The 9433-nt window shown below is 41.1% G+C and overlaps 1 long non-coding RNA gene across 1 annotated transcript; it reads right to left on the bottom strand.

Annotated features, from left to right (window-relative positions):
- Positions 1-7141: 7141 nt before the first annotated feature.
- Positions 7142-8386, bottom strand: LOC128503687 (uncharacterized). Its single transcript, XR_008355280.1, has 2 exons — positions 8139-8386; positions 7142-7223 (listed from the first exon to the last, which is right to left on the bottom strand). It is a non-coding gene; the product is annotated as an uncharacterized LOC128503687 (long non-coding RNA).
- Between the last annotated feature and the right edge of the window lie 1047 nt (positions 8387-9433).

The following is a 9433-nucleotide window of genomic DNA, read 5'->3' as shown; positions in this document are numbered from 1 at the left end:
GCCCCTTTAAAAAATATAATAGAGCTATTATGATGCGACATATCATTTGCTAATGTAACTCTATTGTCTAAATAATGTAACACAGAATATTTCTGAAAAATGTAAAATTTGTGATATTATGCTTATTACCTTTTTTTTCACCAGCAGGGAACCTTGCAGTAATATAACCATATTGTGATTGGAGACACTTTGACCCGTACTCAGCCTATGCAGCCGTAAGAGGAATCTTTATGGATTCCGAAGCTGCACCTTATTAGCCTATCCTGCCATAGATCTAAAACCAGCATAGCTTCTTGGAGAATAAATAATAAATTATTAAGCAGCACCTCTTCTGTTACCATTCCTGCGAGCAGAATATTCTTCAAATTTAAAAACAAATAGTTTTGAAATTATGTTTATAATGTATGAGAATGTATGAGAAACTCCAGTTTACCACTACTTTGCATAATGATACATATTGTGTATCTTGTATCTACTGATTTATATAGCGCCATCATGTTCCGAGCATAGAACGATCAAATGTACCTCTCTGTCCAACCCTGTCCTGTTCTACCCACCCTTTGCCTCTCGCCCAACTCCTGCCACCCGCACTGGGTTCCCATTTATTGCTTCCATATGAAGTTAGAGACACCAGAATTCAGGGAAATCATCCTGGCATGGATAGTGGGTTTTGCATCAGGCAGGTCTAAATATGGTAATAAAAATGGAATCAATAAAAATGTATTTAAAAAAACCAAGATCCTAACCATTTCTCACCAAAATATGCCAGATACCACATGGAGGTTGAAGAAGTAAATGACCTTAGAGGTTTGAAAGGTAAAACTCTTTGGAACCCACAACGCAGTTTGATGACTACGGAGTCAACACCATGGGCTCTCAAATGGAGCATGGAGCAGAGGACAGGGGTCAAGTCCAATGGCCTAATACTATGGCAGCCCATTGGGTACACAGTCTTTCCCAACAAGCTTAATACACCAAGGGGACTACATAGACAAGAACCCCACCGAGGCAGCACAGGAGGGTGGAAGCTGAAAACAGACATGTATGTAGACATCAGAGGTCTCATCTGAACAATACACCTCTGTGGTCCGGAAAGCTTATGTAAGTTTACATCTTTTTTCTATGTTGGTCCAATAAAAAGAATTCACTTCGGCTAAAGACCTTTCTTGGATGAATACAGCTACATCTATTTTCCTAATTTATAAATATATATTATTGTGATCAGCATCTCCAGGAGGAGATTGATATTTTGAAGAAAGTTCAGAGAAGGGCGATGAAATTGCTGGATAAAAGTCGGAGGCTGAGATGGAATGCTGGGAAGTCTTACTTTATGGAGAAAGTGGTATAGGATTTAAACATGCATGGGATGGGCATATGGCTCCTGAATTTAGGACAAGAGCAAGGACTGATTAAATATATATATATGTACAACCAAGACGAGCTGAAAATATTGTGCCATGGGCACGGGGCAGCCTACCTTAACGTTGGATGTGCAAAACATTTCTAGTTGTTACATTTTATATATAAAGTGGCTACTAATTATGTAGCTCTGTTACAACGTGGGGAAAAACACAGACTCGCAACGGAATGAATACACAAAAAGGACACGGCTATGGAAGGAGAAGACAGATCTGCCTCTGCAAGATTACGTGCCGTTAGGAGCTTGTGGTCCGGGGCACTTAAACTGCCAACTACAGATGGCAGCTGACGAGACGGCCGTGTATTTCTGTCACTGACGTAGCGCTGTCACTGCCGGGAAGAGTGGGGACAGCGCGGGGACAGAGTGGGGACGCGTGTCTTTCCCTTTTCTGGTTTTGTAGGGTCACATAAAAAAACCTTTAAAAGTTACTAACTCAATGCCTGTTTAAGACAAAAGAGAATTACGCAAGTGGCTTTACCTTTACAAATCTGGATCTACTGAGCAGCCACAGCCCCTGTGAGTCATTCCTTCTACAGAACGCAATTACTAAACCAACGGAACGTCCAGATTAAAGGGCTTAGGCAACAGCGGCTGGCGGCTTGGTTGTGACTCTCAGCACTCTTGGCCAACCGTTGTAACCCATTGGCATTAAGACAGCTAGAGAGTGCTTCCCAGAGCTGGTCAGTAGTACATTTCCACTTGGAATGTAGGCATTTTGTGGCTATGCCTAAACCCCGCCGTGTGGATTATTGTTTACGGCTTGGCGTATAAAGTCACAGGGATATTCCACGCAAAACGGGCCGCTTTATAATCTTTCCCCACGTGGTCCTGGACGGTACTTTTGAAACTCACTAAATAACGACTTTATAATGCAACAAAACAAATATTGTACCGGTTTCGTTACGGATCTGGACTAGTGAGTAACAGTTTTGAGGGCGACTACGTTTTCATTTTACTAAACAAAAAATTAATCATTCGGAGCAATTAGAATTTGATAATCCGGTTGAACCCAAACGTCTGGCAGGGCCCCGCTTATCAGGAGGGCTGAGCTGGCTAAACGGCTCTTTCCCCTTCTGTCTTATTGCTTTTTTGCACGCGTCTGGAAGAAAACTCGCACGGAACTGGGCTTTCCAAGGTCTCGGCTCCTGCCCCGGCCATCTCACCCCACCTTTAGGACAACAACCTTGCTAATAGAACCCAGTCCTCAGTTGTACTGCAAACCTCTCGCCCTCTTGCATCTATCACCGAGACCCTCTAACAAACCCGCTTAAAGCAAGCAAAAAAAAAAAAACAAGCAGTTTTACAGGAAACAAGAAATAAAGGGGTTTATTTGCTAAAGTTAAAGCACTCAGAGCTGCTTTGTTGCAAACTCCAGCCAGCGAACTTTTTGTTTCCCGTAACAGAAATAACAAAAAAAAAAAAAGGAAAATGATAGTGAACGCAGAAATTTGCCTCACCGGTATCTCCCGAAATAATAATTCTGAAATAAAATGCAAAAAAAAAAAAAGCAGGGTAAAAAAGAAACTGAGATCTCCCCCACCATCTCTGTTTGCATTTTCCCCTGTGCTTGCTGTAACAATCTCCCTACCCCCGCACCCCAGCTGCCTGCCTGTCCTCTCCTCCCTCCCTTCCTCCTCTCCCCTCCTCTCCTCCCCCCTCCATAACTCAAAAAGCTTGTCAGCCTGGTTCCAGACTGCTGGCGCCAGGCTTCTCTCCAGGAAAAAATAAAGCAAGAGAGAAAGGCATGCTCTGCGAAATAGCCCCACCACATGCACTCCCAGATCAAACCAGTCCCTTTATCTCCATGGAATTTTCCCTCTGCCTTTGTAAAGCAGCTACAGACAGCTGAGATTACTCTAACCCTAATGCAGGCGAGCCGAAGCCTTCCAACAGGCACAGACAAAAAAAAAATGTATTGGGAACATAGCCGCAGAAAGCATAGAAATACTAAAAGGAATTAGTATTTAATGGGGGGCAACCCTTAAAGAGCCAGAGGCAAAGATACAGCTGGGAAGTGTACGGTTTAGGGGTTAAAAAAGATCGTAGGATCATGAAATCATCAGGAATATATCTATCTATCTATCTATCTATCTATATATATATATATATATATATAATAAATATATATATTTATTTATATATTTATGCTAAAAATAATCTAAAACAGTTGACGAGCAAAGTTTGCCGCTGAAATATATGTAAAAGAAGAAAGGAAAAAATATATATATATTTATGATAATTAATGGTTTAGTGGGGAGCGGTGTAAAAATAAATAAAAATATACCTAACCCTAAAAGTATATGAGTGAGCAAAAGACTAGTTTTCGTCATAGAATAAGCTGCTTTGACAATGCGTTACCGACTCTCTGGTGTAATCTGGGGTAGAGTCAAAGAAACTAGTTGAGATACTAGAAAAAAGGGTCTCGTGAAGTATATTTGCGGTTTTGCACCCCTTTAAGTTGTGTAGGACACCGAGATGTTAACGTCGCTATTCCGTAGCGGGTCACGCTTGTAGGTGAGTTCTGTTCCATCCTGTGGTGAGTAACACACACCGCCGTCTGGTGATTTTTCTACATGATTATTTTGTGTTGTTTTACATATAAAGGTATTATTTTTTTCAAGCCATATTCCTACATTTTCCAGACAATGCTGGTGTTGTATATTTTATGGATACAATCCCCGTTGTCCATCCGCAGGGTACTGGGTCTCCTTGTGAACACAGTCCGGCCATGCAGTGCTGCCACGGGAAGTTTCCAAGACCTGTTAATGGTTTTAGATCTAAAAAAAAACCCTGAATATATAAAAAAATTAAACTGGTAGGCAGTGTCCAGCACTGGGAGACTGTGGGCAAACGGAAGGTCTGAGTATGCCAACCCCAGTAGTTGAGGTTCGCACACAGAACTGGTTGTGATGGTGGTAACACATCCACAAACAATGTCTCTAACAGTCTTGTGGCCCTCAAAAGACAGAGTTGGACCAGCAGGCTTTGGCAAGCAACCAACCAAAAGAGGGGAAATAAAAAACTAATACAAATAAAAATATTTTTTTTCCCAGACTCTCCATTAGAGATGTTTGTGGTGGCCCTCTAACCTGTATAATTACGGACCTCCAGCCTGAGAAAGAACCCCTAAGCTGAGCTAACGATGATGGCGCTGGGTTCTGAGGCTCAGACGCAGCGTGGAGATAACATTTACCAACCAACAATGGAGTTAATGGCTCAACATAAAAAGGCACCCATTAACCGGGTAATTATTTGCAGTGATCTTGGGCTCGATAAAACACATCAATGGCGGACTTGGCATAAACCTGACGTGGAACGCACCCACTCAACGTTTCCACATGAGCGGAAGGATACCATACAACAACATAACAAAGAAGATATGAACCTGAGGTCTTCTCAAAAACCCATCAATGACTTAAGGTGGCCAACCCTGCCAAAGGGAAACTAAGTTTAAGTCAAGTAACTTAAATTCTCTTCAACAGAAACCTGGTATCTCATACGAGTTTAGCCCGGTAATCTCAATGGTAGGTGAACGGTGTTCAGTAGAGTTCTGAAGTTGCCAAGTTCCGGCCAACAAACCCGACTTAGATCTGAATCAGACTGCAAAGCATTTCTCATTGTTCTCTTCCCGTGGCTCGGCGTGTACATACATTTTCTTTTTTTCCCATTGTAATGCACCTTTGTGCCGTTTAGGCTTGTCAAGTTTAGACAGCAAACTGAAAGAACTAATTCCTAAGGTGTATTTTGCAAGGAAATTCTTCAAGTCAAGTAGAATTTTTACGAGTGTAGAAACTCTGAACGCACTCATTAGGCTTCTCCGTTAAATCTGCAGGTACTTGCATACAATGAGCTCAGATCTGATCCTTGTCCTAACATGTTGTGCTATTTCAGTCTGCGAGCGTGACCCTGTCCCTGTTGTGTTGAAATGAATAAGGACAGGCTCAGGTTGTGACAGGCATTAAACTTAACAACAGGAAAGGAGAAGAATAGGTTGTAATGTAATAAGTTGGATGTGGAGGAACTGAACAGATTCTCAGGTACGGGAAAGGCATGCCATGACACAAGGAAGAAGAATGCCGCTCATCAACAGCTTCTTTCAAGACTATGCAAGGCCTCCATTGGAACAGGACCCAAAGATTTACTTATACTTCTAGTTAAAGGGGAAGTTTTACCTATTGTGTGTTAAAGAGCACTTTATAATGTAAATTTGACAAATTAAAATATAGCTGGTCTTGATGTGGCTAGGAAGGAATATTTTGAAGATTACCAAATTTTTGTTATTTCTGAGATGAAAGCCGTCAATGACCGCTAGAAACCTAATCAGTAGTTGGGAGACTGGCTATCAATGCTCGCCATTAAAAAATAAAATGATTCACCACCTTTCTGTAAAAAAACTACTACAGTTTCATAAATATCAGAGATTAGAATAAAATCCTTTTAAAAAGGACTGTAAGAAGGCAATGGGGAATAAAACCCGGAAAGCAAAAACAACCACCAGCATATTCTACATAGTGGATAATAGGAAGGATACATGGTGAAACAAATGATGAAAAATGGCAGGGCTGCCTTATTGGCCCTGGGGCTTTGGAATAAAATGGTTTTTCCATTACATGGTATGGGCATAGGAGGGCTCGGACTGCTCATACACATGTATGTTGTCCAAAAAAAAAGTCGTCAAGGGCAGTCCTCACTAGAAGCCTTGCCTTGGGGATTGAGGTTAAGACATCTTAGTAAATACAAGGAAGTACTGATGGAAGTGTGGTCACTCATGGGTAGTTCAAGGGATGGGTGACAATTCTTGAGTGTAAGTGCCCTTCAAGATTGTTAGCTTATGAGCCGGGCTCTCTCCACCTAATGCATCGGTTTGTCTTAGTCTGTCAATTCTAGTCTTGTCGGACCCTTGAATATATGAATTGTAAGAAGTGCCGCGTAAATTGTTGGCGCTATATAATTAAAATATAATAATAATATTAATAATAATGATAAATAATAATGAAATTTGCCAAGAAGCAACAGGGGTTCTCAATGGAAATAATGCGTCATTATGGACGCCTTATACTAGAAGTGTGTACAAAGCCTACCTGATGAATACCTGGAGCAGATTGTGGGTTTCAGGTGAATTGCTAACAATTCAACCTGGTGGGCACTTGGTCCTTGAGGGTCAGTGATAGGAAGGACGGACACTTGACTTTGGTAATGTGAGACAGGGCTTGCAGACAAACCCCTTGGCTTTGGGGTTGCTTGAAACAAATCATTTGCAAGTTAATCTGTCTGATATGGAGATAGGTCATAATGGAAACCACGTTGAAGGTAGGTGAGAGTTATATCAGGTCCAGAGGCAACCACAATGCTGCCCACTTTTTCATGGGATGGTTGTAGATGATAAAGTTTCAGAGTTAAATAATACAATCAGAAGGGTTCTTATAAAGAGTTTTAATGAAGGTTTGGAATACACTTAGTATTCTAAGTGTACAGGTTAGGGAACATTTCGCATTAAATTACATACTTCAAGTTATCTGTAAAATCTTGTATAGGCAATATAAATGCGATGGTATATTTACACCCTACAGAAGGAGCCAAATCAGGCTAGAAACTGAGCGGAACCAAAGCTGGTGGTAGAAGTTGGATCTTCTTGCCGGGATCTGAAGGCATCTCATTAGAATGTTCGGGGCTGTCGTGTGCCGGAATCAGTAATTGTGTGTCAATCCCATCGATACAAGGTTTTGTTTTTTTTGTTAGGCTTTCCCATTCCGGCACAACGTGCGTGATGTACTCATTTCAGCCCAATAAAACGCCAGATCCTCTGTCAGTATTATAAAAGAGAATGCAGAACAGGGAAATTAAAAGTAATGAGCTATATTATTTTATTTATGCTGCTGTTGGAAGGGCTGTTCGTAATCCTTCTTTGATGCACGGCAAGCTGTGGTTTCTATGGCAATGTCGATGCATTACATTGATTAGCCGGGAAGCACACGGGGTGCGGGAAGGACATTCTACGTGCTGACGGTCATAATGTTGGCTGAACACGCTCCGGAAAGCCTGTAACGAGGCTGAATGTGGCTCGGCAAACTGATGACCTGATGAAGGAGCCAAAATCTCCATTTGGGAATCTGTTCCGTCCATTAGGATCTTTCACTCAAAGCAAAATGATACCCTTCGTTAACAGCGTAGCTGCATACATTAAAACACGTCATACGTTGTCAAGGAGGTCTTTTTAGAACCGTGTAGAATGTTGCTGTTTTCTATAACATGACTCCCTGCCGACCGGCGCTTACAAAGACTAGTACGGCCGGAACGTGTCGCACAAAAGGGAACATGGACAAGTGTGACAGTGCGACAAAAATAACACAACTACAGAAACATTTGTGTTCGTACGTGTGTGTGTGTGTGAATTTAGAAGAGCAAGATCAAGAGCTCAATTTGACAGCTGCACCCAAACTGAAACTGGTTAAAATAGTTGAGTTTGGACTTTGAGGCTTGCGACCTGTGTAATTACAGAACCGCTCCATCAGAGCCGAGTTACTGGCTTCCTTCGGGGGGGGGGGGGGTCAATTAATTAATTAATACAGGTGTGCAAGGCTGTTTATGATGAGGGGTGGGTTAAGGCACGTGTTCTCTCCATAAAGGAGAACTCTCACCACCCCGTCCAAATTTTGATGTAAATAATGCAGACTTAATGCTTAAAGTCACTTTTTTTATTTTTTACATGAATACTCACTTTTCCAGGATCCTTTGGCATTCCCCATCCGCTTCCATCACAAACAGGAAGCATAAAATATGATGTCGCCCTTTAAGTCCAGAGGCCGCAAATGGCGTTAGGCGTCCCATACCCAAATCGCCTATGGCCGAAAAGGTCACGAATTATACACCTGGTGTTTTGATTAAAATTATTGCATTATTTCACAAAAATCTGCAAAAATCCCTTATGACTTAACTATCCCATTTGTACAGCGCTACGGAACATGATGGTGCTATATGAAACAGTAAATAATAATATAATTTAAAAATAAGTGAATGCGCACGCATATACAATCACCAAGCAAAATGATCCAAGCAAGGTCAGCGCCACACTGGAAGAGCATGTGTGGCTTATGGAGTGTGAAACATATTAAGTACATATTATTTTGTAATTAAAACATTTATTATACCACTTTATAGTGTTTTAGAATTGAAGCAGCCCTGGACACATCTGTTACTTACAATTATAAAATTAATTTGGGAGTATTTATGTACAAAAAAAGTTCAGGTAAAAGTGAGATTTGGGGGCTGGTGGTCAGGAGTAGCTGAAGTTTCTTTTTTTTTCTGTATATAATGGCGAGCTGATAGTTAGGAGAAGGATATACTGGGAGGTACCCGGTTCCTGCGACTGAAATACGACTAACGCGACGGTGTAATTGTGTCATAGGAAGGACGTTATTCCCCAAACACATCTCACATTTCCTCAGGATTTACTCGTCAGCTGCTTCCCCTTCCGGGAGAGGAACCAGCGACTTCAAAACGTTCCACTTTGAAAATGTGCTTCGCGTTCTTGATTCCTGATAAAAAAATGGCCACAGCTACCCCTCTAAAAACTGCTGAAAGGTTTAAAAAAAAACAAAAACCTAAAGTGATGAGAATCCACGCGTCTAACCTGACTCAGAAGGCCCGCTTTGTGATGAGGGTCACGGCTCCAGTCAACAGCGAACGCCCTCGGTCTTTACAATGTAAAGAAAGGTCCGGCTGTCAGGAGCACAGAACGCTGATGCTGGATTTTAGAACAACAGGCGATTTAAGAAAATAAAACAAAAACAGAGTTCGCTTTCACCTTCCGTTAATGGTTTGGCATTAAAATAAATAAATACCAAGTTTAATAAACATATATTTAAAAAATATATATATTTTATTATTTTGTTATTTATTTATTTGGCGCCAACATAAGGCACAAAATAAGGCAGTTATACTGTATGATAAATAGCAAATTATTATCAGTTTTTAAATGTTTTTCTGTGCTTCCCATTTTTTTAGACAGAATAT

Source organism: Spea bombifrons, chromosome 8 (assembly GCF_027358695.1).
Source record: "Spea bombifrons isolate aSpeBom1 chromosome 8, aSpeBom1.2.pri, whole genome shotgun sequence".
NCBI lineage: Eukaryota > Metazoa > Chordata > Amphibia > Anura > Pelobatidae > Spea > Spea bombifrons.
Note: the sequence above shows the minus strand (reverse complement) of the source record. Positions and strands in the feature narration are given on the sequence as shown.